Genomic DNA, 27763 nt, shown 5'->3' on the forward strand with positions numbered 1-27763 from the left:
AGGACCCTGGGATCATAACCTGAGCCGAAAGCAGAGGCTTTAACCCACTGAGCCACCCAGGCACCCTACCAGAATATTTTCTTTTAAAATAAATAGCTAATACCCAGAAGTGGCGTGGCTGGATCATATGGTAGTTCTATTTTTAATTTTTTAAGGGGTCCTTTCCACAGTGGCTGTACCAATTTACCAGTTGTGTACAATGGGGTAGGAAAAGTCCTTTTTCTCCACAAACTCACCCAAATCCTTTGGTATGTCTGATAATAACCAAAATCCTTTCATTTTTCTGATAATAATAGTGAGCTTCAAGATACAGTACCCCTAAATATCTTTACCTTGGCATGTTGAAGATTTCAACCTGAATTTGAGAAATGGTATGTGTAGGAAGAGCTCTTGGACCTTTCCCTGAAGCAGGTCATAAAGGCCTTTTGTGAGAGGTACCCTTCTAATCCTAGAGAAAAGCAGCATCCTTATCTCTGACAAGGATTAAATAAAGGACAGAGGGGAATCTGAATGAACAGGACTTGCTAAATTCTCTTCAGTTTACTATACTTAGCCTGCTTTTGTCATATTTCCACAACTTTTCATCAAACCTAGTTTAGAAACTCAGGTTTAACCATTTCTTTGGGTCTTCATTTCCTTAGGAAGCTTCCCGGTTCATGTAAGAATGCATATTAAATAATTTGTTTGCTCTTTTCTTGTTAATCTGTCCTTTGTTACAGGGCTCCCAGTTGAGAATTGAAAAGAGTAAAATAAAAGATTATTTAAAGAAATGTTTTTTTTGTTCTCTGCAATAGCCATCCTTGCAAATATGAGGTGATGTCTCATTTTGGTTTTGACTTGTATTTCCCTAATAATAAGTGATGTTAGGCATCTTTTCACATTCTCTGGATAAATGTCCATTTTAGTCCTTTGTCCACTTTTATATTGAGTTGGGATTTTGGTTTGTTTTTTGGTCTGTTTGTTTTTTTGTTTTTTGTTGATTGTTTCCTTTGCTGGTCCAAAGGCTTTTAGTTTGATATTGTCCTACTTGTCCATTTTTGCTTTTGTCACCTACAGTTTTGTTGTCATATCTATGAAATAATTTTCAAGACCAATTGCATGAAGCTTGCCCCACTTTCTTCCAGGAATTTTATAGTTTGGGATCTTATGTTTCATTCTTTAATCTATTTTGAGTTGATTTTTGTGTATGGTATAAGATGGAGGTCTAATTTCACCCGTTTGAATTTGATTATCTTCTTCTGGGTATAAATCCAAAAGAATAAAAATCAGGATTTTGAAGAGATATCTGTACTCCAAATTCCATTGCAGCATTATTCACAATAGCCAAGATACGGCAACCATCCAAATGTCCATTGGCCATGAACAAAGAAAACGTGATATATAGTTATAATAAAGTATTATTTAGCCTTAAAAAGGAAGGAAATCCTATCATTTGTGACCATATGGATAGATCTAGAAGAGATTATGCTAAGTTAAATTTGTCACAGAAAGACAAATGCTGCAAGATTCCACGTTTAAGAGGTATATAATACAGTCAAGCTCACAGAAGCAGAAAATAGAATGGTGGTACCTGGGAATGGAGGGAGTGGGCAATGAAGGACTGTTATTCAAAGAGAATAAAGTGATACAAGATGAGTAAGTTCTGCAGATCTGTTGTACAACATTGTGCCTCTTAGTTAGCAATATGTCTTCGTGTACTTAGAAATTGAGATAGATCTCATGGTAAGTGTTCTTACCATACACACACAAAAGACAAAGGTACAGAAGAAAACTTTTAGAGGTGATGGATATGTTTACTTCCTTGATTGTGGTGATGGTATCATGAGTATATGCATATGACTAAACTCATCAAATTGTATACATTAGATATATGCAATTTTGTATATCGATGATCTCAGTGGAACTATAAAAATTAGTTAATATTTTTCACCTATAATTTAACAGGAGGAAAAAATAAGGAAGCATTAACCTAAACTTTGATGTAGGCAAAAGCACTGTAAGAAAAGACTCTCAGCTAAGAACATAAATGGGTATTATATTCTCTTGTAAGAAAATAATGTGTTTGGGGGATTGACAATTAAATCACATTAAATGGTTATGTTCTTTGGTCTAGGAATTCCATTTCTATAATTTAGCATAAGAAAATATTTGGCTAGTATTAGCGTTTGGCTAGTATTAATATAAATAATACTGAGAAAGTATTACTAGTCCTAAAATATTTATCTCAGTATTATTTATAATTGGCAATATTAGAAACAATCTAACTGTTCATCTTGCTGGGAATGTTTGAATAAACCAGAGAACGTCTAATTGATTATGCATTGTGTAGCAGAGTAGGGTAAACAGACCCCTTGTGGGTGAATCCCATAACTGCCCCTTCTAGTTTACAACCTATAGGTTGCTCTCCTGCTTATGTTTATCTGGAGAATAGCTATAAAAACTTGTTTACTAGGGCCATTGAAATATCTAGGACTGGCACCATGCTTGGAATATGGCGGACATTTCATAAATGAGAACTACTATTATAGAGTCATTAAATATTCATAAAGTCTGCATAAAAGCAAGGAGAAATATTAATGCTATCTTAAAAGTGAAATAATGTAGCATTTCACATTAAAAATAGCAATTGTAAATAGAAAGACTAAGATTAAAGAATATACAAAAATATTAAGTGAAAATAATTTTAATAGAATGATAGTGAACTATGTGTTTATCTTCTGCATTTTCTAAAATTTCTTTAATAAGTATGCACAGTTTTTAAAATAAAGAAAAACTGCTTAGTTTGTTGAAAATAATCCATTCCTATGGTGACCTTTCTAGGAACTCCATTAAATTAGTGCTACTGGTAGAAGTAAAACATTAACTGTAGGGATCAATTATGAGTGGTAGAAAAAACAGCACTTAGAGCTGAGAGATTTGGGTCTCCTCCTGCTCTGTGACCTTGGAAAAGTCCCTCAACTTCTCTGACCTATATTTTTTCCTGGAAATGGGAATAACCATATTTATCTGATCATCTCATAAACTAATAAGAATATCATACAGGATTACATAAAGACTTTGAAAAATGTAAAGTGTTTTGAAAAATGTACATGACTTTGTGTTTCAGGCTTTCACCTCTTCAAAGATTGAATTCTGCTTTTTGCCTCTTTTTTTGCTGATGAAGCCAAGTGAACAGAAAACCAGGTGTCTTTATGTACCATGCCCACTTTCAACCTTATACTTTTCTTTATCTTTTACAAAGAAACTCAATACATGGGTCTTATGGAGCATTTGTTTTCTATTTTTAATTCTTTATAAGTGAATTTCAACCAGAAACATCTGTCATATTAGGAGTAGTGACTAAGCTTGATGTGACTTTCTCAATTTTGATTTTTAGGGTGATCAGCTTTTGCTTTTTGGATCATTTGCCTTTGACTGGTCTTACAAACCCAAATAAAGGGCAGGAAAGAAGATTCTCCAATATGCCAGTGGCCAAAGGAAACATTTCCCACTGACCCACAAATGTCCAGGTAGAAAATTGCATTTGTGTCCTGGGTAAAGTTGTAAATAACACTGTCAATGATTGGACAATCGTTTCTAGATGTTAGTCTATACTTCCATGCCACGAGCTACCAAATAAATACTCCTGACATGCTGGTTATCTCTAGAAGCCAGACACATAGCTTTGTTCATCAAGAAAACATTTGTCCTTGTTTTTAAAAAGAAATTCTAATTGCCATCTCAAAGGCACCATATTTTTGGGATTTTGAGTATTATGTTTTCATTTCCTTTGCCTGGTACACCTGCCTCTCCTTAATCTTTGTACTTAAATGATTCCTCACTCTTTGTCCAGGCAAATCCTCTGATGTCAGTTTCTCCTAACTGATGTCATACCCGAGTATCTTCCTTCTTTGAATCCTCAAATGAGACAGATAGTCTGATCTTTTCTAAATTTTATTTAATTAGCAAGTAGAGCTTCTATTTTTTAAAAAGATTTTATTTATCTTTTTGACAGAGAGAGAGAGAGAGAGCACAAGCAGGCAGAGAGGCAGGCAGAGAGAGTGAGAGAAGCAGACTCCCTACTGAGCAGAAAGCCTTAGGTGGTGCTGGATCCCAGGGTCCTAGGATCCTGGTCTGAGCCAAAGGCAGGCACTTAACTGACTGAGCCAACCAGGCACTCCACAAGAATAATTTTTTAAAAGAGGAGGTAGTCGCCATATTAAAAAAAAGTAGTTCCTTTTTGTGTGCGTGAGAATACTTATATGTCTATATTATACATATGTCTGTATAAGTGACATTTATATTTCTTTAAATTATCATTTAGGAAAAAAGTAATCACTTCATATTTGAGTCCTTACGAAGTCTCTGTTAAGATCTGTCCTTCTTCCAATTATTTTATTTTGAATAATAAGAATTGCTTGGGGACCATAGTAGATCTCAACCTTGGCCACACATTTGGACTGCCTAGAGAACTTTTAAAAATTTCAGCATACAGGCTGCATCCCAGACCATTAAATCAGAATCTCTGGAAGTGGATGCAAGCATCTGTGTTTTTTAAATGCTCTCCAGGTGACTCTAATGTATAGCTACATCTGAGAGTCACTGATAACCAGAAATAACCTTAGCAGTTAGTTGTGTTTGATATTTACAAAGTTTGTCTGTAGAAGCAGGGATTCAACACAGACCAGATGAGTATTCCTCAAGGGAACGTCTTCACAATTACAAATGGAAGGTATCATTATAAAAAGATTATCTTCAATGTCATTAAAAAAGATACATCATGGGGTGCCTGGGTGGCTCAGTGGGTTAAGCCTCTGCCTCTGGCTCAGGTCATGATCCCAGGTCCTGGGATCGAGCCCCGCATCTGGCTCTCTGCTCAGCCAGGAGCTTGTGTCCTCCTCTCTTTCTGCCTGCCTCTCTGCCTACTTGTGATCTCTGTCTGTCAAATAAATAAATAAAATATTAAGAAAAGAAAAAGATACATCATCCTAAGGTGTGAGAAATGTCAAATATGCCTCTATGGGACAAATGAAAAGCACTTTTTTCCATTATGGGTTCTAGTGGCACAGGACAAAATTTCCAGTGACAGAATTATGCACAGAATCAAATAGCGCTGAAGTTGAAACAACTTAGTCAGCAGTGAATACCGTATTCAAGAAAACTTTACCAGATGATTCAAAAAGGGGCTCTAGGGATGATTAAGAGATTGACGTCAAAATTGCATGTGAAAAGTTTGAATCAAATTGTTCCACGAAATTTGAGTGTAGAAAAAGTATTATTTCGGGATCACTATATTAGGTAACATGAATTTAAATATCTACTGTAAGTAAGTTAAAAATTTAAATATCTATTATTCCAACTCCATCTCCAACCACACATAGGTTAAAATTCACCAAAAGAAAATTTCCAGTGGGAAAATGGACCGAGTGCTTTTTATTTGGGGTCTGCTTATTTTGTTGCATTTATGCTATTTTTTTCGCTTGTTAACATGAATCTCAGATGACAGAGACTACTTTCTCTTACGATTTGTTTTTAAATATACGTACATAAAGACATAGGTTTGGTGGGAACAGAGGCATACTCAATGTGGGTAGCTGTTTTTGCAGAGAAAAATACAGAGTGACCATAAGACATTGCTAGGACTCCTCCCGAGGCCAGGCGAGAAAGGGACCCTGAGACTTAAGCCTCATGAGCTTCATGGGAAATTATGTCTGCATCCACCCTCCTGCCTACCAGCAGGGGCTGGCTTCCCCAGGCCTTGCTCGGCTGTTTTTTAAGTTGCATTGCTTTCATTAGTCAAATCATTCCAAGATGACTTAGAGCATCCTTTGCTGGCCAGTTAGCACAATGCTGGCAGAGCACTAAATGTCAAAGATGGATGCAATTTCTCTAATGAAATTTGAGTTAGAACAAATGAAGACACTGCATCTGAAGGAAGGATGTGGCAAGTCATATTTGGGCTTTGGAGCTCCTGGTATGGAGTAGAGGAGCCATGAAACATCTGGCAGTATAAAAAGAATGGGGTCCATCTCTGTCTGGAGATGCCTATCCCTTGTAGAGTCAAAGAACTCATTAAAAACTGAGGACTCATTGTTTAAACCACTGAATTCTGTGTGTACGCTTTTCAGCCAAGGGCGTCATCTCATTCATCTTGGTGTCCCTAGCATATGTCTCATGCCATCTGGCTGACACTAGGATGTTTATTGAATCTGCGGCAGAGACCTCTATGTAGTCATCGAAGATGGTATCAGTATGAATAATCAGATTCTGCATGTTAACATGACACGTGAAATTAATTATTGGGCATTCATTTCCTTATTCTCTCTTCAATCTAAAATCCCACTGAAGATGAGGTAGGAGGGAAGATAGTCCCTGAGAATGGGGTGCCCAGATAGGATTCCAATCAGACCCTAGCCCAGGAATACATTTGCTGGGGCAGAAGAATCTGCCAAAACTTCGGAGAAGTTCTTTCATTTCACTCTGACCATTGGGGCCTTTTGGCCTTTGGGTAGAACTTTAAATTTCTAACTCAATAAACTGGAAGTATAAAAAAAGAAAACCTACCATCTTTCATACACATAAGAAGTTCCCCTAAAGTAAGTACTTGAAGCCACTTAAAGGTGACTAAGATTCACACCGAAGATGAAAACGGCAGAGGTGATAAGCTAGTGAGGACCCATGCAGCCCCAGAGAAAGGAAAAGGGACAGATAAGAAGCAGCAGCACCAGAAGGAAGAAAGATCAAAACATGCTACATGGGGAGCAGCAGGAAACACTAATGATATACAGATCCAAGGAGTCCTCTTGACATTTTGCAGCAGTCCTCAAACCAATACACAACATCCTGTTAGGAAGAATCCTTTCAAAAGCTTCAACATGAAAAGAAGGCAAATATTCTCCATGCTGGGCAAAGAGAGAGGCTTTGGGGAGATCTGGGGTATATAACTTAAATCCCAAGATTAATTCTGGTGCATGCACAGAGAACATAGCTGCTCAAAGGGAAGGGACAGAGGGGTGGGCTCCATTTCAGTCCCAGGTGATAGGAAGGCTTAGGATGATTTCTATTTACATTACTTTCTAGCAAGGATGGTTTTGTGGGTAGGACTTCGTGGTCTCCCTTTTGAAGTGAAAATAAAGTAGAACACTAGAGATTCCATATATATACAACTCAACAGGCAAGGAACTCGATGAATTCTATAATCTTGCTTTCATAAAACTATAATGACAGTGACAGCTGCCTCAAAACCCTCAGTGACATTTTCTGGAACACAGGCTGCACTCTGAGTCAAAATTTCATTTGACACATTTTAGGCCTGGTGGTTTTAAATGAGGGAGAAAAAAAAACATGTTGTTAAATATTACTGCAAAATTTCACTTTGCTTAATGGCCAATAAAATAACACAGTGTGTTCAGGTGGCTCACACTTCCGGTTTGACCATCTGGCCTGGTGAATATACCCAGCATCTTTCATCTTTTGCTGGCTTTCTCTCTACTGTCTACTGATGAGTAGCTGGCTGTCAGCATAATTAGCTCCTGCCTGAAATCTGCTTAAAGGAAATGTCCTGATACATATCCAGTAATACTCTGGGAGTAAAACAAAAACAAAAACACACCATAACAGAAGAGACTTCAGGCAGTCAAGAGTGTTGGCCTTGTAACTTGAAAAACCGCTTCAAGAATATTGGTATTTCTTATTCAAACAAAATGCTCGAAAGAAATAGCCACTCATTTCTTCTCCTACAACATTCTGGATTTAATATTCGGGAAGGAGCACTGACATCTTAATAAGAGGGCCCTGAATTATCAAAAAGGGGAAGTGTTATTAAAAATCTAAGAGAAGCTACAAAAATAGTAAATCTGGCTGGCTTAGACCAATGGAATAAAATTTCCAGAGAACACTGACAATTGAAAAAAAAAAAATGAGTCACTATATGGAACACTTATAGACAGCCTCGCCTCCCAGGATGGGGTACACATATAGAAACAGAGTCATTTTGCGGTTTAAAGCCAAAAATATTTCTCAGTTTCTCTTTTTTTCCTCTCATAAGAACATTTTGATCATCTCATGGTTTTTTAGAGTTTATGTGAAAACAATTTGAAGAAGTAGATCGCAAATGCATAACAATTTTTATTTGGAACGCCTTCTCTAGACACAGTTTTCCTTAAAACACACACACACACAGAAAACTGAAAGACATATACAAGGCAACTCTTTTCAAGCATAGGACAATAGGCATAAAAGATGGCAATTCTTGAGATAAAGGAAACTTACAAGATGAGCCCCAAATCACCCAGCTGTCTGCCTGGGTACAATTTTCTGACCTCAACAAAATGAGCAGCTGTTTTATTGAGGGGGAAAACTAAAAACAAAAACAAAAAAACCCAAAAACCAAAACAAAGTGTGCGTGCACGCGCACACACACACACACACACACACACACAACTTAGAATTCAGGGCAGCTAGAAGATCTTTAACTCTGAAAGAAAAAAAAAAAGATCTTTATATTCTGTAGGGTAAAACATCAGAGAGAGGAAAGCTGCATACTGCAGGGTAGTGGTGAAAAAATTTGCATGGAGGTTCCTTGTGAGTCCTTAGTTGAGGGCTAGCCTGCACATGTGAAGGGTGAAATTCTGTGGACTGGAAATCCCATGACTGTTAATGGCATTCGGAAGGAAACAGATTCTAGATATCAAAGGTGTCGGAAAACATTGGAAGTCCGGCCCAGTCAGACTGGATAAACTTCATTAACACTCCAACTCCAGGTAAGACACAAGGAAGACTTTATCATAAAATTAAGAGTCAGACTTTAAATAAGTCTCTTCCTAAATCTACCCCAACAGAATCTAAAAGAAAAGACTGAAACAAAATTAGCAGCACATTAAAAATTTTGGAATAATATTGCACACCTTATCAGATATATAATTAGAGTCTCACAAGTATGAGAACAAGAAAACAGCATAAAAACCTTGAAAATTAGTAGCCAAATACTTTGTTATTTGATGAAAAACATTGACTTATAAATCCAAGATCATCAGTGAACTCACAAAAGAAAGAATTGAAAGAAAGCCACGGTTAGACACATTAGACTTAAACAGAAGATAAAAAAATAAAACATCTTAAAAGCAGAGAAAACCTAATACATACAGGGAAACTCCAAGTATGATAGCAGTCTTCATCAGAAACAATGAAAGTAGGAAAATAATGGAATGGCATTTTTTTAAGTGCTGGAAAAGAAAATCTGATGTCTTATATTCTATATTCAGAGAAAATATCCTTCATCATTAACAAGGGTGAAACACAGACATATGACAAACATAGCACAAAGAATGTGGGAGTGGGTAAATGTATTATTATTATTTTGAGGTGTGTGATGGGAATTGGGAAGAAGAAAATGTGTGAAATGTGACCAGATACGATATCAATTTGTAAATAAACATTGATACATTAAGGTTGTATATTTTTAACCCTAAAGTGATCAATAAAAAGAGTAAGTTACAGCCAAAAACCCAATAAAGGTTGCTCACTACTATAGTTGATTATAAGAAAAAAAAAAAGCAGGAAAAGAACAAAAGAAAAACAAACACACTGGGCAAATAGAAAACAAATAGCAAGATAGCAGAATTTACTAGAACTGTATCAATAATTACATTATATGTGAAAGTAAAGATTTGAATTAAAATGCACATACTGGCAAGTTAGATTAAAAAGCAGGTCCCAATTATATGCCATATACTAAAAACATTGTAAGTATAAAGCCACAGATATGTTGAAAGATAAAAAATGGAAAAAGGTATATCTGGCTAAAAGTAAGCATAAAAAAGAATGTGTGGCTGTTACTTTTTGAGCAAGTAGTTATCAAGATTGTCTTACAAAAGAATGCATAAAGATGGACATTTCATAATGATTAAAGTTACAATGCACCAAGAAGACCTAATAATTTGACAACATTAACGTACCTTAGGTACATAAGGTACATAAATGTACCCAATAACAGCCACAAAATTAGAAGTCAAAAATAAATAAATAAATAAATAAATAAATAAATAACAAATCTGTCAACACAGCTGGAAATTTTAACATACTCTTTTAGGAATATTGCTATACTTGACATAACAGGTAAGTTAAAAAACAAAAACAAAAACAAAAAGCAAACATGGGGCCCCTGGGTGGCTCAGTGGGTTAAAGTCTGCCTTCAGCTCAGGTCATGATCTCAGGGTCCTGGGATTGAGGCCCGTATGTGGGGGGAGGGCGGGGGAAATCTATGCTCAGCAGGGAGCCTGCTTCTCTTCTTCTCTCTCTGCGTGCCTCTCTGCCTACTTGTGATCTTTGTCTGTCAAATAAATGAACAAAATCTTTAAAACAAAACAAAGTGTTAAGAGTATTTAAAAAATCTAAAAAATACTGTCAGCAAACTTGACCCAATTGAGAAATTTGCAGAATATAATATGCAACAATCATAAGAAATACATTCTTTATAAATGCACATGGAATATTAATAAAAACCATATTCTTGGCCATACAATAAGTCTCAGTGGTTTTTAAAAGAAATATTACAAATATTTTTAAAAGACAGAAATGTTATCAAATATATTCTCTAACCACAATGTAGTTAAATTAGTAATTTGTAACAATATCTAGAAAAGTTTCTAAATATTTACAAATTAACCTACTTCTAAATAACCAATATGTTCAAGAAGAAATCCTAAAAGAAATTAGAAAATATTTTTAGTTGAACAGTAATGAAAATACAATATATTGAAAGGTCAAAATCAACTTGATTCAGGGCATCTATGAAAAACTTGCAGCTAATACCATCTAAAAATGGTGATATAGTGAATATTTTTCATTAAGCTTAACAAGGCGAGTATGTTCATTCTTACCACTTCTATTCAACCTTGTATTGGAGGTATTAACCAGTTCAGTGGGCAAGAAGAAAGCATACAGATTAGAAAAGAAGAAATATAATTGTCTTTATTCACATACAATGTAAATGTCCGTGCAGGAAATCCTAAATAGTCTTTAGAAATAGCCATGTGAATGAATGAACAAATTTAATGAAGTCACAGGACATAGGTCATAATAGAAAAATCTACTCATTTCTACATATTAATAATAAAAAATTAAACATTAAAAAACTTAAATTATATTTAAAATACCATAAAAATATCCAAACATGCCAAGAAACCTATGTTCAAAATTACAGAACACTGTTTAGTGAAATTAAAGAATTTTTAAATAAATGGGGAGATAGATCGTGTTCATAGGTTAGATGATACGATATTCCTATCATAAATTAATCTATAGATTCAACAAAATTACAATAGGAATTTTACCAGGCTTTTAAAAAATTAGAAGCTGATTCTAAAATTTATATGTCAATGCAAAAGACCTAAAACAGCTAAAATTGTTTGGAGAAAGAAAAATGAGTTGGAGTACTTACATTATATGATTTTAAGAGTTACTACAAATCTACAGTAATCAAGGCAGTGTGATGTTAGGTAAAGATACACATTTAGATCAGTGGAACATAATAGATATTCCAGAAATAGACCCACACATATGGTCATATGGTGATTTTCAACAAAGGCATTAACGTAATTCTATACGGAAAGAAAATTTTTTATTTCTATGGGAAAAACACAAACCTCAGCGACTCCCTCATACCACGTAAAAAGATCAATTCAGAATGGAACATAGACTTAAAAGCTAAACAAATAAATGAAGTTCAAAAGTATCATAAAAAGACTCTTTTTTTAAAGATTTTTTTTTTAAATTTATTTGAGAGAGAGCATGAGAGTGAGAGAGATTGAGAGAATGAGTTGGGAGAGGGACGGAGGGAGAAGAGACTCCCTCCAGAGCACGGAGACCGACATGGAACTTGATCCCAGGACCATGGGAACATGACCTGAGCCGAAGGTAGCTGCCTAACAGACTGAGCCAACCAGGTGTCCCAAAGAGACTCTTAAACAAAACCCCACAAAACCTTTTTGTTTAAATTCAATTAGCCAACATTATTAGTTTCAGATGTAGTGTTCAATAAAAACGGACTCTTAGAGAACAAACAGGGTTGTCGGAGTCGAGGTGGGGGGGGGATGGGCTAAATGAGTGACGGAGATTAAGGAGGGCACTTCCTGTGATGAGCACTGAGTGATGTATGTAGGTGATGAATCTCTATATTCTACACTTGAAACTAATATCACACTGTATGTTAACTAACGAGAATTTAAATAAAAACTTGGAAGAAATAAAAGTATCATGATAAGCCAATGTGGCATGCTACACGACAGTCCATACGATTTCATTTGTATAAAGTGAATAATTGGCCCAAAACAGGCAAAACACTCCAAAATAGAATTCAGAATGGGTGTTTCCTATGGGGGCAGGCATTGTCTGGAAAGTCATTTCAACACACTGCCAAGGACTAAAAAATTTTGAGATGGTGGGGGGGCAAGTCTGGGTGGCGAGGCTGGGTGGCTCTGTCCTTAAGGTCTACCTTGGGCTCAGGTCATGATCTCAGGGTCCTAAGATAGAGCCCTTGCCTGGAGGGGGTGGGATGGGGGGGGGGTCCCTGCTCAGCAGGAAGCCTTTTTCTCCCTCTTTTACTCCCTCTGCTTGTGTTCCCTTTCTTGTTGTGTCTCTGTCAAATAAAGAAAATCTTAAAAAACAAAAAAAGTTTGAGATGGAAATGAGAAGTGTTTTATATCCTGTTTTTGCTAATGGTTGTTTTCCTTTCTATATTTTTCAAAGCTCATTGATTTGTGAATTTCAAATGTGGGCTTTTTATTGTTTGTAAATTACATCTCAATAAAGCTGATTTTAAAAAGCTGATTTAGAATGTTTCCTGTGGAGGAATACAAGTGAACCTTACTTTTACAAATTTCTTTGACACTTCGAAATCCATTTCATGTTGACACCAGAATTCACTGAGACCATTGAGCTTAATTTTGTGTTCAGTGTAGTTTTCCAACACACTGCCAATGATTATAACACAAGATATAGATAGATAGATGATAGATAGGTAGATAGATAGATATAGATGATAGGTAGATGACTGATAGATGATGGGTAGATAATTACAGAGAGATAGATAGAGATTTGTTGTTAGAAAAAAAATGGAACATTGTAAAGAAACCAGCGGCATTAGGTTTGTTTGCCAGAAGTTATTGATCATTGTTTACATGGGCCTAGGGTTGTGAAATAAAAAAAATAATACTTAAATTTTTTTTTAAAACTTTATTTATTTTAGAAAGTTGGGGGAAGGGGCAGAGGAAGAGAGAGAGAAGCAAACTCCTTGCTGAGCACAGAACCTGACGTGGAGCTGGATTTCAGGACTCTGAGATCATGATCTGAGCAAAAACCAAGAATCAGTTGCTTAACTGACTGTGCCACCCGGGTACCCCCCAAATAATACTTTGTATTAGATGTGTTCCATGGCTCCTCTTTGGTGGAAAGAGAAGAGAGAATCATGTTTGGGAAATTCCAACAAAAATGTAATCGTACTATATAGTTACCCTGTGATGATAATATAGTCATAGCAATATGAAAGATGGCCATTCTAAGCCAGTTTGGTATCACAAGAAACTGTGGAAGCAAATGCATTCTAGTTGGTGAGGTAATATATGACAACGGAAGCCAGGTTGAGAGCTGCTTGAGGGAACCGTTGTCAATACTATTTGCTTTCTTCATTGACTTTAACTTTACCACTCACATGCTGCTTACAAATGATTAAAATTACTCTGGACGTGGGATAATGGTGGCTGGAATTGTATTGTGGTTAGTGGCTGGGCTGTTTGCACTTGAATGTCAATTCAATTCCCACCAAGACTTAGGGAGAAGTGGATTTAGTGACAGATCCATCATCTTGGGAACAGACAATGGCAAATGACAGTAACAAATATCCGATAAAAAGTTCAGCAGTTTAAAAGGTTTGCATTAGCAGAGAAAATAGGAGGAAAGGGGTGGGCAGCTCTTTATTGAACTGTGTCCAGGTCTCTAAGTATAGGGCAGTTACAATCATAGGGCAGTGATGGCGAATGAGTCTCAAAAACCAAGTATTTGGGTGGCCTTCAGCAAGGGGGAAGATCAAATGTTTATCTTGCAGATTGTTTGCCTCATCTAAAATTCAAGCCTGAAAAGCAGGCCTGGATTGTTTTGGGAGAATGTTTTGCAGCTGAGATTTTTCAGGCAATCAGAATTACAGTTCATTTGACCATTTGGACTAGAGCTCAGTGTGGATGAAGATGAATAAAAGCAGAAACTCTCAAATTCCTGTAATATATAATTTTCAAAGGCACATGTTTGTCCCTCAGTGAGATATAAATATTTTTAGAACTATTTCTTGGTTAATTTGGGGTGAGGGGGTGGTAAAGTTCAGGTGTGTAGGCATTAGGAATTGGGTGAAGATATGATCTAGGCTTTGCCCTGGAGTTAGTTTCTCTGCATTGTTTCTTGGACTAGATCCCTATGTATATTGTTATATGTTTTGAGAGAAAGAATATCATGATGAATAAATATGAGAAATGCAACATATGTTTTTCCATTTTGGGATGTCATAAAAGAAGTCAGCATAGAAGGCTCTCTTTCAGAAGTCCTGCAGTAAGGAAATCTGTTTCCTTAACACTTGCCATCATTCTCGAAGGCCCCAATATCTGTGATAATTTATCATCCAACTCTTAGGCTGTTTATTTCCTTAATCTTCTCATCTCTAGTGACCTTTTTCCTATCCTGCCTCATTTACTAATGTTCAAACCCTTGAACTCCCTATTCAAGCATGCCATTCTCTGTCCACTACCTCCTAGCCATCAGCTCACCTGCTTCACGACACCACCTCCAAAAATTGTAAATGAGGCTGGGTCATTAGTGCGTTAGTGTAAACTTTGCAACTGTGATGTCAGGCTTCTAAAGCAACATTTAATAGCTGTGGCGGTGCTCACAAGTCCCTTAAACTTTCTGTCCTTCAGTTTATTTGTCTTTAAGTGGTAAACAATAACAATACATCTCAGGGTTGTTATAATGATTCAATAACTCACTATATATAAAATACTTCAAATAGTGCCCAAAACATGGCATTTGCTCGATTAATGTGAAGGCTGTCTGATCCTTGGAGTTCAATGTGTCATGCTTCATTACCTCTGTTCTGCATGTCCTTACTTCCCTACTGTAAATTTTACTGTCCATCTTTATAACTGGTCCCTTCCAAACATGTAGACTTCCTCGTTTGATTATTCTCAATATATGTGTACATATGTTGCAAAGCTCCAACCTAGTTAGAACCAACTATCAAGTTTATGCCTTCACCTAAACAATTTCTGGAGGATATTGCCAGGGGAAACCACTGAGATTGCTGATGTTTCTTAATTGCAGTTAATAACTCCACACCTCTAATGAATTCTTAATACCACTTGGCAATCTAACTACACTTTTCCCTTCCCAAATTATCTGTTTCATACAGTCTCCTTTCTTCTGCTACCTTCAGTGTCACCATGGGCTATTTCTTTGCTGAGCAGTTCATTTCATGGGTCACTGAGAAAGTAGAATTGATCTAAGGGAATGGTATCTTCCTTTCTAGTACCAAGTCCACTGACCTACTTGCCAACTTTTCTTCTCCTCTCAAAATTCAGAGGCCAGATTTTTCACTTGGAATTGGTAGAGTCTTCTGGTCTCCTTAGGTACTTAGAACCACGACTCTTCCCTGTCTTTCCTGTATCATCTCTTTCTCCCTCTCTCTTGGATCCTTGTCATCACAGTGTTTCTTCTTTAAAGAACAATTTAAAAGCTTTCCTCAAAGATCCAGATGGGTTTATTGGTGAATTCTACCAAATATTAAAGGAAAAAAATTATACTTAGGCTTTATAATTTCTTTCAGAAGACAGAAGCTGAGGAACTATTTTCTAACTAATTCGAGGAGGTCAGCATTACCCTAATGTCACAACTGGAAAAAGACATTATAAGAAAGAAAACTATAGACCAATATCTCTCATGATCATAGATGCAAAAATCCTCAAAAAATATTAGCAAATCAAATCTAACAATGTATAAAAGGGATAATACATAATCTCTCATGTATGCAAGACTGGTACAACATTTGAAAAATCCATTAATATAATTCATCACATCAAAAAGCTTAAAAAGAAGACCCAATGATCGTATCAAAAGAGTAAGAAAAAGCATCTGACAAAATCTAACACCCGTGCATGACAAAAACTCTCAGCAAACTGGAAGTAGAGGGGAACTTCTTCTACTTGATAAAGAATATATAAAAAACCTACAGCTAACATCATATGTAATGGTGAGAAAGTTGAAGCTTTCCCACTAACATTTGGCATAAAGTATGTTTGTCTCCATTCACCACTTCTTTTTAATATTATACAGGAAGCCCTTGTTAATATGATTAGACAAGAAATGGCATACAGATTTGATAGGAAGAAATAAAAGTGTCTTTTTTCTTTTCTTTTTTTGAAGATGACATGATAGTCTATATAGAAAATCTGAAAGAACAGAAAAGAACACTCCTAGGACAAATCCATAATAACAGTAAGGCTATAAGCTCAATATACAAAAAGAATACCTATAGAGCAGCAATGAATAGGTGGAATTTGAAATTAAAAACACAATACCATTGGGGTGCCTGGGTGGCTTAGTAAATTAAAGCCTCTACTTTCGCTCTAGTCATGATCCCAAGGTCCTGGGATTGAGCTCCGCATTGGGCTCTCTGCTCAGCAAAGAGCCTGCTTCCCCTCCCCCCACCTGCCTCTCTGACTACTTGTGATCTCTGTCTGTCAAATAAACAAATAAAATCTTTAACAAAAATTAAAAAATTTAAAATAAAAAAATAAAAACAATACCATTTACATTAGCACACAAATAAATGAAATACTCTGGTATAAAGATTGTACAATGATGTACAGGGTCTAAATATGAGGAAAAGTACAAAGCTCTAAAGTAAACAAAACCAAAGAACTAAATAAATGGAGAGATATTCCATGTTCATGGACAGTAAGACTCAATCATGTTAAGATGTCAGTTCTTCCCAACAGATTGTTTAGTAGATTCAGTGCAATCCTAATTAAAGTCCCAGCAAACTATTTTGTGGATATCGGTAGACTCATTCTGAAGTATATATGGAGTGGTAAAATACTGAGAATAGTCAACACAATATTGAAGATAAACAAAGTTGGAGGATTAACACTACTGGACTGTAAGACTTACCAACTGTAAAGCTATAGTAATCAAGATAGTATGGTATTAGTGAAAGAAGAGATAGATCAGTGGAACAAAATAGAGAGCCAAAAAATAAGCCCACATTTGGTCAACTGATTTTTGACAAAGGACCAAAGGAATACAATGAAGCAGATTTTTTTTTTTTTTTTAACAAATGGTGCTGGAACAACTGGACACCTACATGGAAATTAATAAACCCGGCACCTTACCTAAAAATTAACTCAGTATAGATCATAGACCTAAATGTAAAAGTCAAAACTATAAAACTCATAGAAAATTAAATAGGAGAAAGCTTAGATGATCTTAGGTATAACAATGGCATTTTTGATACAATACCAAAGGCATGATCCGTGAGAGAAATCATGAATAAGCTGAATTTCATTAAAATTTAAAACTTGTATTCAGTCAAAGACAATAGCAATTAGCAGAATTAGCAGACAATACATGGACTGGGAGAAAATACTTATGAAAGGACATACCTGATGTAGGACTTTTATCTAAAGTATATAAAGATGCCTTAAAACTCAACAATCAGAAAACAAACAACTTGATTAAAATATGGGCAAAAGAGCTTCCCAGACACCTCATCAGAGAAGGTATACAAATGGCAAACAAACATATCAAAAGATGTCTACATTATGTGTCATCAGGGAAATGAAAATTAAAATGACAGTGAGATATCCCTACATAGCTATCAGCAGGACCAAAATCCAAACACTGGCAATACCAGAAGTCGATGAAGCAGTGTGGAATCTCATTTGTGGTGGAAATGCAACATGGTACGACACTTTGAAAGACAGTGATTTCTTACAAAACTACCCAGACTTTTATAGAATGATCCAGCAATTGCACTCCTTTGTATTTACCAAAGAAGTTGGAAATTCATGACCACATAAAAACTTGCACATGGATGCTTATAGTAGCTTTAGTGATCATGGACAAAAAGTAAAAACAATCAAGATTTATTTCCTTCTGCGGGTGAAGAGATAAGCTGGTATATCCACACAACAAAATACTTTTCCATGCTAAAAAGAAATGAGCTATCAAACCATACAAAGACATGGAGGAATCTTTAAAATATATTATTAATCGATAAAAAAAATCTGAAAATGCTATATTACAGTATCATTCCAACTGTAAGACATTCCAGAAAGGCAAAAGTATAGGGAAAGTAAAATGATCAGTGGTTGCCACAGGTTGGGTGGAGGGTAGAGGGATGAATAAGCAGAATACGTATTTTTAGGGCAGTAAAAATATTCTGATATCCTAGTAATGGATACATGTCATTATACACTTGTCCAAACTCAAAGAATGTACAGTACCAAAAGTGACCCCTAAGGTAAACTTTGAACTTTGGGTAATTACATTGTATCAATGTATGCTCATCAGTTGTAACAAATGTTATAATTCTGGTGGCGGGAAGTGATAATGGGGGAGGCTATGCATTTGTCAGGGCATGAAGTACATGGGAAATCTCTTCACTTTCAATTTTCTAATGAACCTAAAACTGTTCTTTAAAAAGAGTCTTAAAGAAAAAATCCAAATTTCCCTTGACCTACATTCTTCTCTAGCTACTGTCCTATTTCTCTGTTCTCCCTCACAGTACAACTATTTTGTGACATTTATTATGACAAATTTCAAGGATACTTAAAAGTAGAACTTTATAATGAGCCCCCATGTACTCCCCATACAAATGTAAAAATTATTAGCTTCGGTCATATTTCCTTCATCTCTCTTTTCATTTTTTGTTTCAACATTTTAGAGCAAATATCAAACCTTATGACATTCCAATTCTATGTATTTCAGTGCATTCCTTAAAAATAAGTGCATTTTATTACATAACCATGATAATGTCATCACACGTAACACAATTCACAAATATTCCTTAACATCATCTGATACCTAATTTAGATTGACATTTCCTCAATTATACCCAAACTGTCTTTTCTTGTTGGTTTAGTTGAGTAACAATCCAAATAAGGTCTCTATGTTGGAACTGATTTTATCTTTTACATGATTTTGCCTTAAATGGAATTCAGTCTGGAATACACACACACACACACACACACACACACACACACACACACATTTTTTTTTCCTATGTCATGGACTTGTTAAAGATTAGGTTAAGCTATCTTGGAAAATACCCTCTAGAGTGTAATTCCTGAGAGAACTCCATTCCCCCTCATCTGCCCTTCTCCCTCAAACACCCTCAGCTGGGTTTCCTGCTTTTACATCCCATGAAGACAACTCCATGATGTCCATATTAACACAACCAATAGGCTTGTTTCCTTCTTCACTTCACTCTCAGGGTCACTCGGCAGTTAACCACTCTTCGCTTCTTAAAACCCTCTCTTCTCTTGGTTTCTGAGATCCATACTCTCCTACAGTTCTTCCCATTTCAGGAATAGCTCTTTCTGTCTTTCTCTCTGCCTTCTTATACTATGCGCTCTAAATACCGGAGTGCCCCTGGGGTTCATCCCAGGCTCCCTTCTCTGTTCTGTCTTCCTTCTGTACTTAGCTAATCTCTTTTTTAGACCCATCACTGTAAATATACAGGGGAAAGATACAGAGTAACTGGAAGACAGTAATATCCTTGGGGTGGCAGAAACCTGGCTTCTATGACCAAGAGGGGTATATAATTTTCTATGAGTTTCTATAATTTTCTATGAGTTTTATAGTGTATGTTCCAGAAGAGGTAGGGTCTTGACCTTGGAAGTTTTGAATGTTGAGAGGAGGAGTTGGGCTTTTATTTCATCTGCAGTTGAGATTCATTGAAGGTGACAATGTTGGCAACTTTGGTTACTCTAAGGGGGTTATGTGGGGGTTCCTAAAGGGGGACAGTTTTAATAGGTTTGTGTCATCTTTGGGAGCACTTCCAGGAATACTGAGAAGTGTATGTACTGCTGATCCTGTTCACATTCCCTTTGCCCTCGTTTTCTTCACCCAAGGCTCTTCCTTGATACTTTCTACAGAATTCGTGGGTATGCTTTTTATAGATAGGTCAGTCTCTGAAGACAGACATTTTGAATGTTCTGTGTTGGGTCTAACATAATGTGTTTTCTCTAAAACTATTGCATGTCTTAGCACTTATCTTCTGAGTTTTCTCCCTTAAACAGAAGTGCTAAGAAGAGGGGGGAATTTTCTCTCTTGTTTATTTTAGAGATTTTTCTTCTAGAAGAGAGAAATGTGTATTTAATGTGTATGCCACATTTCAGTGAACAAAGAAAAATAAGAAATGAAGGGAATGCAAATCTCCTCCTGCTCCCCCAGCACACACAAGACACACACACACACACACATACACACACACACACACAGACAGACACACATTGGATCTACCACCTGGATCCCCCAAATTGTTTTAGTTCAGTGAGAGTTGCTTATATTAAGAGAGGAAGAGAGACGCATACATAAATAATACATAAATGCTCTGAAATCATTTTGAGAAACACTGTATGCCACTTATAATATTTTGTAGTTGGAGGCTCTTCACTTTCATAGGAAACCCTGCCTCGGTCTCAAAGATGAGACTTTCATTAAAGAACCTTTATTAAAGATGACTGGGAAGTCAATTTCCAGGACAGAGCCTGCAGAGGGGAACCCCTTTGTCCCTAATTGTGTAGATGTGAACTCTACTGTGTTTACTTTTGTTATGGGCTATGAGCATGTTTCTTTAAGAAGAAGTAGGGAGGGGAAGAATACCCAAAGGCTCCAATAAGTGACTAAACCAGGAAAACTGTAAAATCAGAGTATTAAGTCACAGTGACACTGCTGGGGCCTGGAAGCAGCTGTCTATAAATTCATACCTGGAACTGAACTGAGATGGGTTAAAAGCAATGATGTGATTTCATCTGTGGAGGGAGTATGTAGTGTTCAAGACTCCTGTACTAAAAAGTCTCTGCAGAACTCAAAATCATCCCAAGGGCAGGCATGGGGCCTTGTAGGTTTCTCAAAGTTATTCAGTGGACCTTGGCTGGTTCCTTTGTTTCAGAGAATGAAAGTATGTCAAGGGAAAAGAACAGAAATTTCCCAATGATGCCAGGAGCGTGAGAAAAGCCTTGGGGTTAAAAGTATAGCATTTGAAGATACCTATTTCTGGGTATATCCAGAAATATACCCAATATTTCTACATGCTTACCAAGTGTTAGTTGATTATTTTATTGTTCTTCTCACCCCTACAAATGTAAGTTCCACAAGGAGGGGGATGCGAGGTGTTTTATACACTGCTATATCAAAATTCTGAGCTTTTATACAAAGCCCAGAACATGTTAACACTGAATATATTTATGCTGAATGAATAAATGAATGTATGAATAGGGTCGCTCTTTGTGTTAAATGAGCCCACTTTAAGTGTCTAGTAAAGTGCCTGCCACATACTAATGTCCAATAAATGGTGGCCTAACCTTTTGCCCTACTTATCTCTTCTCCTTTTTGGAAAGGGACACAGATTCCTGGCTAAATACTTTGGGGGAAGATCTCTATTTGCACTGCTTAACAGTGGCTGAATTCTCTGATCAAAAATGAAGACAGGGACCCAACATTTTCTTAGAATTTCTTTTTCCAAAAAATATTTATTTATTTATTTTAGAGAGAGAGTGAGGGGCGGGACAGAGGGAGAGAAACAGACTCCTGCTGAGACAGGAACCTATGGTGGGGCTCCTTCTTAGCACCCTGGGATCACGACGTGAGCCGAAACCATGAGTTGGACGCCTAACTGATGGAGCCACCGAGGCACCCCAGGGACCCAACATTTTCTAAGTATCACCTAGGGAAACACATTTTCCCATCTCTTTTGAATCTCACATCTTTTTCTTATCCACACACTCTGCTCAGCCTTGCCTTTCACTTCTGCTCTGACGCTGGATCCTGCCAAGAATCACTTGCTTTTTCTCTTCTCTTCCAAGTCCTAACTCCGGAAGGGCCCATCTCAATCGTTGCCTCCCCGGTGAGGTCCTCCCTGCCATATCCCTCTCCCGAAGCTTCTCTCTTAGTTTGTTTTGTTGACACATGTTCAGTACAAAGCATACATTCCTGGGGCCTTTCAGGGAAAATCAGCACAAACTATGAGAATTGAGGTCTGACCTACTTGGAATGGAGAACCTTCTATTGACCAACACTTGCTGAATTCCTACACAATGTGCTGCTCAGTGCAAGGTGCTAGAATAGAGAGAGACAATACGTTAGGAACAACTCTGGGAAGACCAAGTACAGAACTTAGCTGCTCTGGGTTTGGCTTAAAAAAAGAGAGAACTCCAAATCCTAGAGGCTTAGCCTTTAATTAACTGAATCTGTGCATTCTGTTCTCTACTGCAAAAGCTTTAGTGCTGCACTAGTCCAGACAGGTTGTGAAATTTCTTCACATACATGCCAAGGAGCTTCTGCCACCTGGTGTGCTAAGAAGACATTGCAGTGTGATGGGAAATAGGGATTTCTTAACTTCACCTTGTGAACACCATGAATTTTCTAATACAGTAATAGTAGTCAATTTTTCTTTTTAAAGCTGTGTAAAGTTTTCAATAGAAATATTACATAGAACCCCAATACATAAAATAGACTAAAAATGAGTTGCTCCTGATAGTGTATGTTCCAGGAGAGGTTGGAGGTCTCAGAACCCTGCCTTTTGACCTTCTTTTTCCTCCAAAACATTGTTGATGCCTTTTTATACAACCCAGAGCTCATGATCCATAATGGAGAATCCAAGACAAAAAAAAAAAAAAAAAGTGTGGGGGGGTCAGGTGTAGTTTCTTTTAAATTTGTTTTTGTTTCTTTGTTTTTTAGATGAACTTTACAATCCCTTTAGGGAAGAAGGACTCACATTGACTGAATTCTTTGTTTATGCCCAGTCTTTTACATGTCTTACTTTATGATGTATTCACAGCCTTACCCTGTGAAGGAGGCTCTGATACACCCATTTCATTGATGAAGTAACCGAGCCAGAGACTCAGGATTTTACCCATGGCTACCCAAGCTGTAATGAGTTGAGGTAAGATTCAAACCCCGGACTTCCTGACTTTAACATCAAAACTTGTCTGCCCCCATCAGTTCCCACTTCAAAATTGTGTGCCTCTGGCAATGGGCAGTGGCAAAGCTATTAACAAGAATGAGGAGGATAGAGAATGTCTTTAGGATCACAACCATTCCTAGTGGTCTCTTTTGTTCCCTAAAGGCCCTCTTATGACCCTTTTGTGCCAAATCTGAAGACCAATTTTTTTGGTAAAGAACCGGGGTCATACATGCAGGGTATGAGTGGGACACTGGCGGGGGAGAAAGACGGAAAGAGAGGTTCTAGAACTGTCCAGGTCACTAGATCTGTGCCAAAAGACATTACACTTCCCACCTCAGAACTCTGGGACATAAGATTGACTCCAGTGAGAGTCTCATGTCTTTGGGAAAAAAGTGGATCTTTTGCCTTTACCAGAGTCTAAAGGCTTATATGTGTACCACAGATGAGAAGTCTGGAAAATAGCCCTCCTATGGGAGCTGGTCATCTGAGGAAGGTGAACAGAGGATGCAAAGCCCAGCTCTGTACGGTTTCTGCTCTCCAGACTCGGATCTGCCAAGTGCGGAATCTGTTCTCTGATAGGTGCCCTGAGGAATGGCACCAATCGGGGTCTCCAGTAATGCAATCACATTTAATCAGCATTTAATGAGGCTATAAGCAGCCTCAGCTTACCTCTGTTGCAGAGAGGCAACTACACATAAACCTCAATTACTCAGACATTTAAAAATCAATTTCAAATAAAACGTCCAGGTGATGGAACTGAAGGGATTAGAAGGACCGGGATGTGTGCACAGGCCTGGCAGGTCTTGTCAGTGCAATTGAGGCAGACAGCTCCCATAATGTAATAAAGGTGGCCAATCTTGTGCCCCTAGGGGTTAAGGGGAATAGGTCTTATCTCTTCACTTCCCCCAAAGCAGAGAAAGACTCCGACAACAGAAAGAGAACACAACAGTGATGTCTGGACACTCAAGCTATGTTGGAAATGTTAGCTTTGTCTCATTTTATAGTTGTGAAGAGGAAATATAGCCTCAGGCTACCACTCAAAGCCCTCATCCCAACCTGGCCTCCATCTGTACCACCAAAATCAGATATATTGCTATTTCTATAGATTTTGACTTTTTTTTTTTTTGCTAGCCATACGTACTTACCAACCCCAACAACAGGCTGGTAATTTAACTCAAGACATTTTTACTGAACATGTACTAGGTGGCAGGCACCATGCTGAGCAACATGGGGATCCAAAGGTAAGGAAATTATAATCTCTGCTTCAGTTTACAGGGTAGAAGAAACGAGGCCAATTCCATATTAGATCAGGGTTTACAGTCCTGTGAAACCAAATCACTTGCATCTCTAAGGCATGGCTGGCTTTCTCACCTCTGAGCCTTAGCCAATGTGGAGAAGAGGTGCCCTTCCTTTGATTCTATGAGCACAAGGTACTTCCTCTAATAACTTCCTTTATAAATTTTGTTTGCTCATGCTAATAGGAGTCAAACGTCTATTACTTTCACCTGAAGAAACAGGTTATATACAGGATAATGCTGATGAGGGAGTAGGAGGCTGGCTGAGAATGGAGCAGGGGCTGGCGCCTTGCACCCCCTCTCCACCCACTCCCCTTGGTAATATGTGTGACATTTCACAGGCACCCCTGACTGCCCTACAAGAAGAGCAAATGGTTATCTTGCAGAGATCACAGTCCTGCAAGGCAGGAGTCTCTCTTGGTTTACAAATGTCCTTGAGATTTACAACAAAGAAGTTACCTTATCAATAGCCCAATTTCCAAAGACACATAACTCAGTTCCTCAAGCCCTAACGTCACCCTCCCCTCCATAAAAAAACTGAAGGAGACGGAGGTAGAAGGAAAAGTAAATAAAGTTAAATTTCTTTTAAAACCTAAATCTCACTAACAAGGACGTTTGATAGCAGGAATGTAACATTCCACCAGGAGACTCCCAATTGTCTTTATGTTAGTGCCTCATTAGAGGGAAAGTGGCCTTGGCTTGATAGTAACCAGGCCTTCAATATCCTGACAGTCTTCTTTATCCCAATAGCCCTTCTGAACACCCCTTTGTCCTCACCTACCCAACTCCTGTGTATATAACCAGCCACTCCTCACAGGCCCTTGGCAGCTGCATCTCTGCCTGCCCACGGGTCCTGTCCCCATGCTCTAATAAACCACCTTTTTGCACCAGAGACGTCTTAAGAATTCTTTCTTTAGCCGTTGGCTCCGAACCTCACCCCACCGAACCCCACCTAGGTTCAGGAACTTCATCAATGCCATTAATAATAATAATAAGAAGAATTTAATGAATAAATATTAAGCAGTAAGTATTGTGTTAAATACTTGACTTGCACTATCTTTTTTACCACCAAAAAATACCCAGTGAGATGGGTCTTGCTATTACCTTAGTTTCCCCATTTTTGTAGGTTAACATACCTTACAGGGTTGTTGTGTGCATTAAATGAGGTACTGGTTCTCCAGTATTACCATCCCTGTCTTGAGACTTAGCACCCTCTCCATTCACGTTGTATTTGAAGGTGTCCCTTGGAGTTGCTGAATTAGAACTTCCCACACATTAAAAACATGACTCATGCAAAATAGAATGAACATGGATAAAACATCTCTTCAACTTAATATTAGTGAGGGGATCCTTGAGATGGCAAATCTGGCTCAAAAGGATAAATTTTTTTTTAAAGATTTTATTTATTTATTTGACAGACAGAGATCACAAGTAGGCAAAGAGGCAGGCAGAGAGACAGAGAGAGGAGGAAGCAGGCTCCCTACCGAGTACAGAGCCCGATGCGGGACTGGATCCCGGGACCCTGAGATCATGACCTGAGCCAACGGCAGAGGCTTTAACTCACTGAGCCACCCAGGCACCCCTCAAAGGAGAATTTAAGAAAAGGAATTTATATAGTCAGTAGGTCAAGGGGAATACAGAAATGAATTTGTTGGAATGTTCTAAACTGGTTAATATCTTACAGAGCAATAAAGCTATAGCCTTCTGGTTATGCTTTCTAACTTGTAGAAATCAACCAGTAGATACGTAATTTTTAAATATCTGGGGTCTAATCAAATAGTAAATGGCAAATTCAAACATAAGTACATTACCCCAGGCCAGGGGGCCAGCAAACTTTCCAAAGTGTGTTGGGATGTGTTTTGGGATGTGTGCACACATCCCAAAGGACCAGACACTAATTATTTTTGGCTTTCCAGGTCATATGGTTTCTTATGAAGCTCCTCAATTCTGAGATTGAAGGATAGAAACAACTTTAGATTATACATAAGCAAGTGGATGTGGTTGTTCCAATAAAACTTTATTTACAAAAACATGTGGCTGTGGGTGATAGTTTGTCCATTCCTATCTTAGATTAAATAATATTTAGGTGAGCCAGTTAATGCATAAGGATAACATTAACATTGACAGGGTATGAAATTATCTTACTGCTGTATCTCTATCTTTAAGTCCTTTTTTTTTTTTTTTTTTTACAGCACTAAAATGTGAATGGGGCCTCCTGGATTTGCCGATGCAATGTTCCTGCCGCCACCGCCGGCCCCCAATTCCCTCACCCTTGCCATGTATGTGGTTAACAGTGGAAACTTCATGTTTATTCAGAGACACCATTCTCTCCCTGCCTGCCTTCATTATTATTGACTAGATCACAGCTAACACTTGACCCAAACTCCAATTTGAAATGGCTCAAATTTGCTGGTTGCTTTCTTCAGTGGAAGAGACAGAAACTCGGGCTGATGAAGGAAGTCGTTTTCTACCATTTGACCTGGAAAGCAGTGGAACTGAGGTCAGAAGGAATCCACTCACTGCCTTTCTGTGCCTCAGTTTTACTAACCACACCACGGGACGGAGTGCCCCAAGCAGGAGCTGGGCGTGTAAAGGACACAGCTTGATACACAGCATGTACCTTGTGAAAATTACTTCTCTTATTTTGAAGATTCCTCTTTCACAAGTGACTCCAGTGCCAAATAGCTTTCCCCCGACACAGGAATTATGCCGATACCACAGCTCTGTCTCCTCTTTGCTTGAGCTCCATGACCTCTCTTTTCTACACTGATGTTTTATTTCACTGGTAGCATCTAACCTTTGAATTTTACTCAACGGCTTCTAGTAATCTCATGCTTTATAGTTAAAGAGCCAAGCTGACTTCTTTATTTTCTTCTGTGAGTGAGGAAGAGTTGGGGGCAGACAGGATCTAGTGCTGGTTGAGCTGTAGTGTGGCTGAGTGCTGTATTTTTTATTTTTTGAAGATTTTATTTATTTATTTGACAGAGAGAGACAGCAAGAGAGGGAACACAAGCGGGGGGGGGGGTGGGAGAGGGAGGCTTCCTGCTGAGCAAGGAGCCTGATGCGGAACTCAATCCCAGGACCCTGGGATCATGACCTGAGCCAAAGGCAGCCACTTAACGACTGAGCCACCCAGGTGCCCTGGCTGAGTGCTTTAAATAGATCATTTTTCATGCTCACAACCGTCCATTTCTAGGGGACACTGTTATCCGTATTTATAGATGAGGCTCACAGAACTTTAAATCACCATACCAAGACTTGT

The 27763-nt window shown here is 37.8% G+C and overlaps 1 long non-coding RNA gene across 1 annotated transcript in view; it reads left to right on the forward strand.

Moving 5' to 3' along the window:
- The window catches only part of LOC309859996, a 57591-nt gene extending 30383 nt beyond the window's left edge, over positions 1-27208 (forward strand). The window contains exons 4-6 of the long non-coding RNA XR_014309076.1: positions 23081-23185; positions 24338-24447; positions 26694-27208. This is a non-coding gene — a long non-coding RNA (uncharacterized lncRNA). The remainder of the gene's footprint in view (positions 1-23080; positions 23186-24337; positions 24448-26693) is intronic.
- Positions 27209-27763: the final 555 nt, after the last annotated feature.

This window comes from Mustela nivalis, assembly GCF_964662115.1.
Source record: "Mustela nivalis genome assembly, chromosome: 2".
Classification (NCBI taxonomy): domain Eukaryota; kingdom Metazoa; phylum Chordata; class Mammalia; order Carnivora; family Mustelidae; genus Mustela; species Mustela nivalis.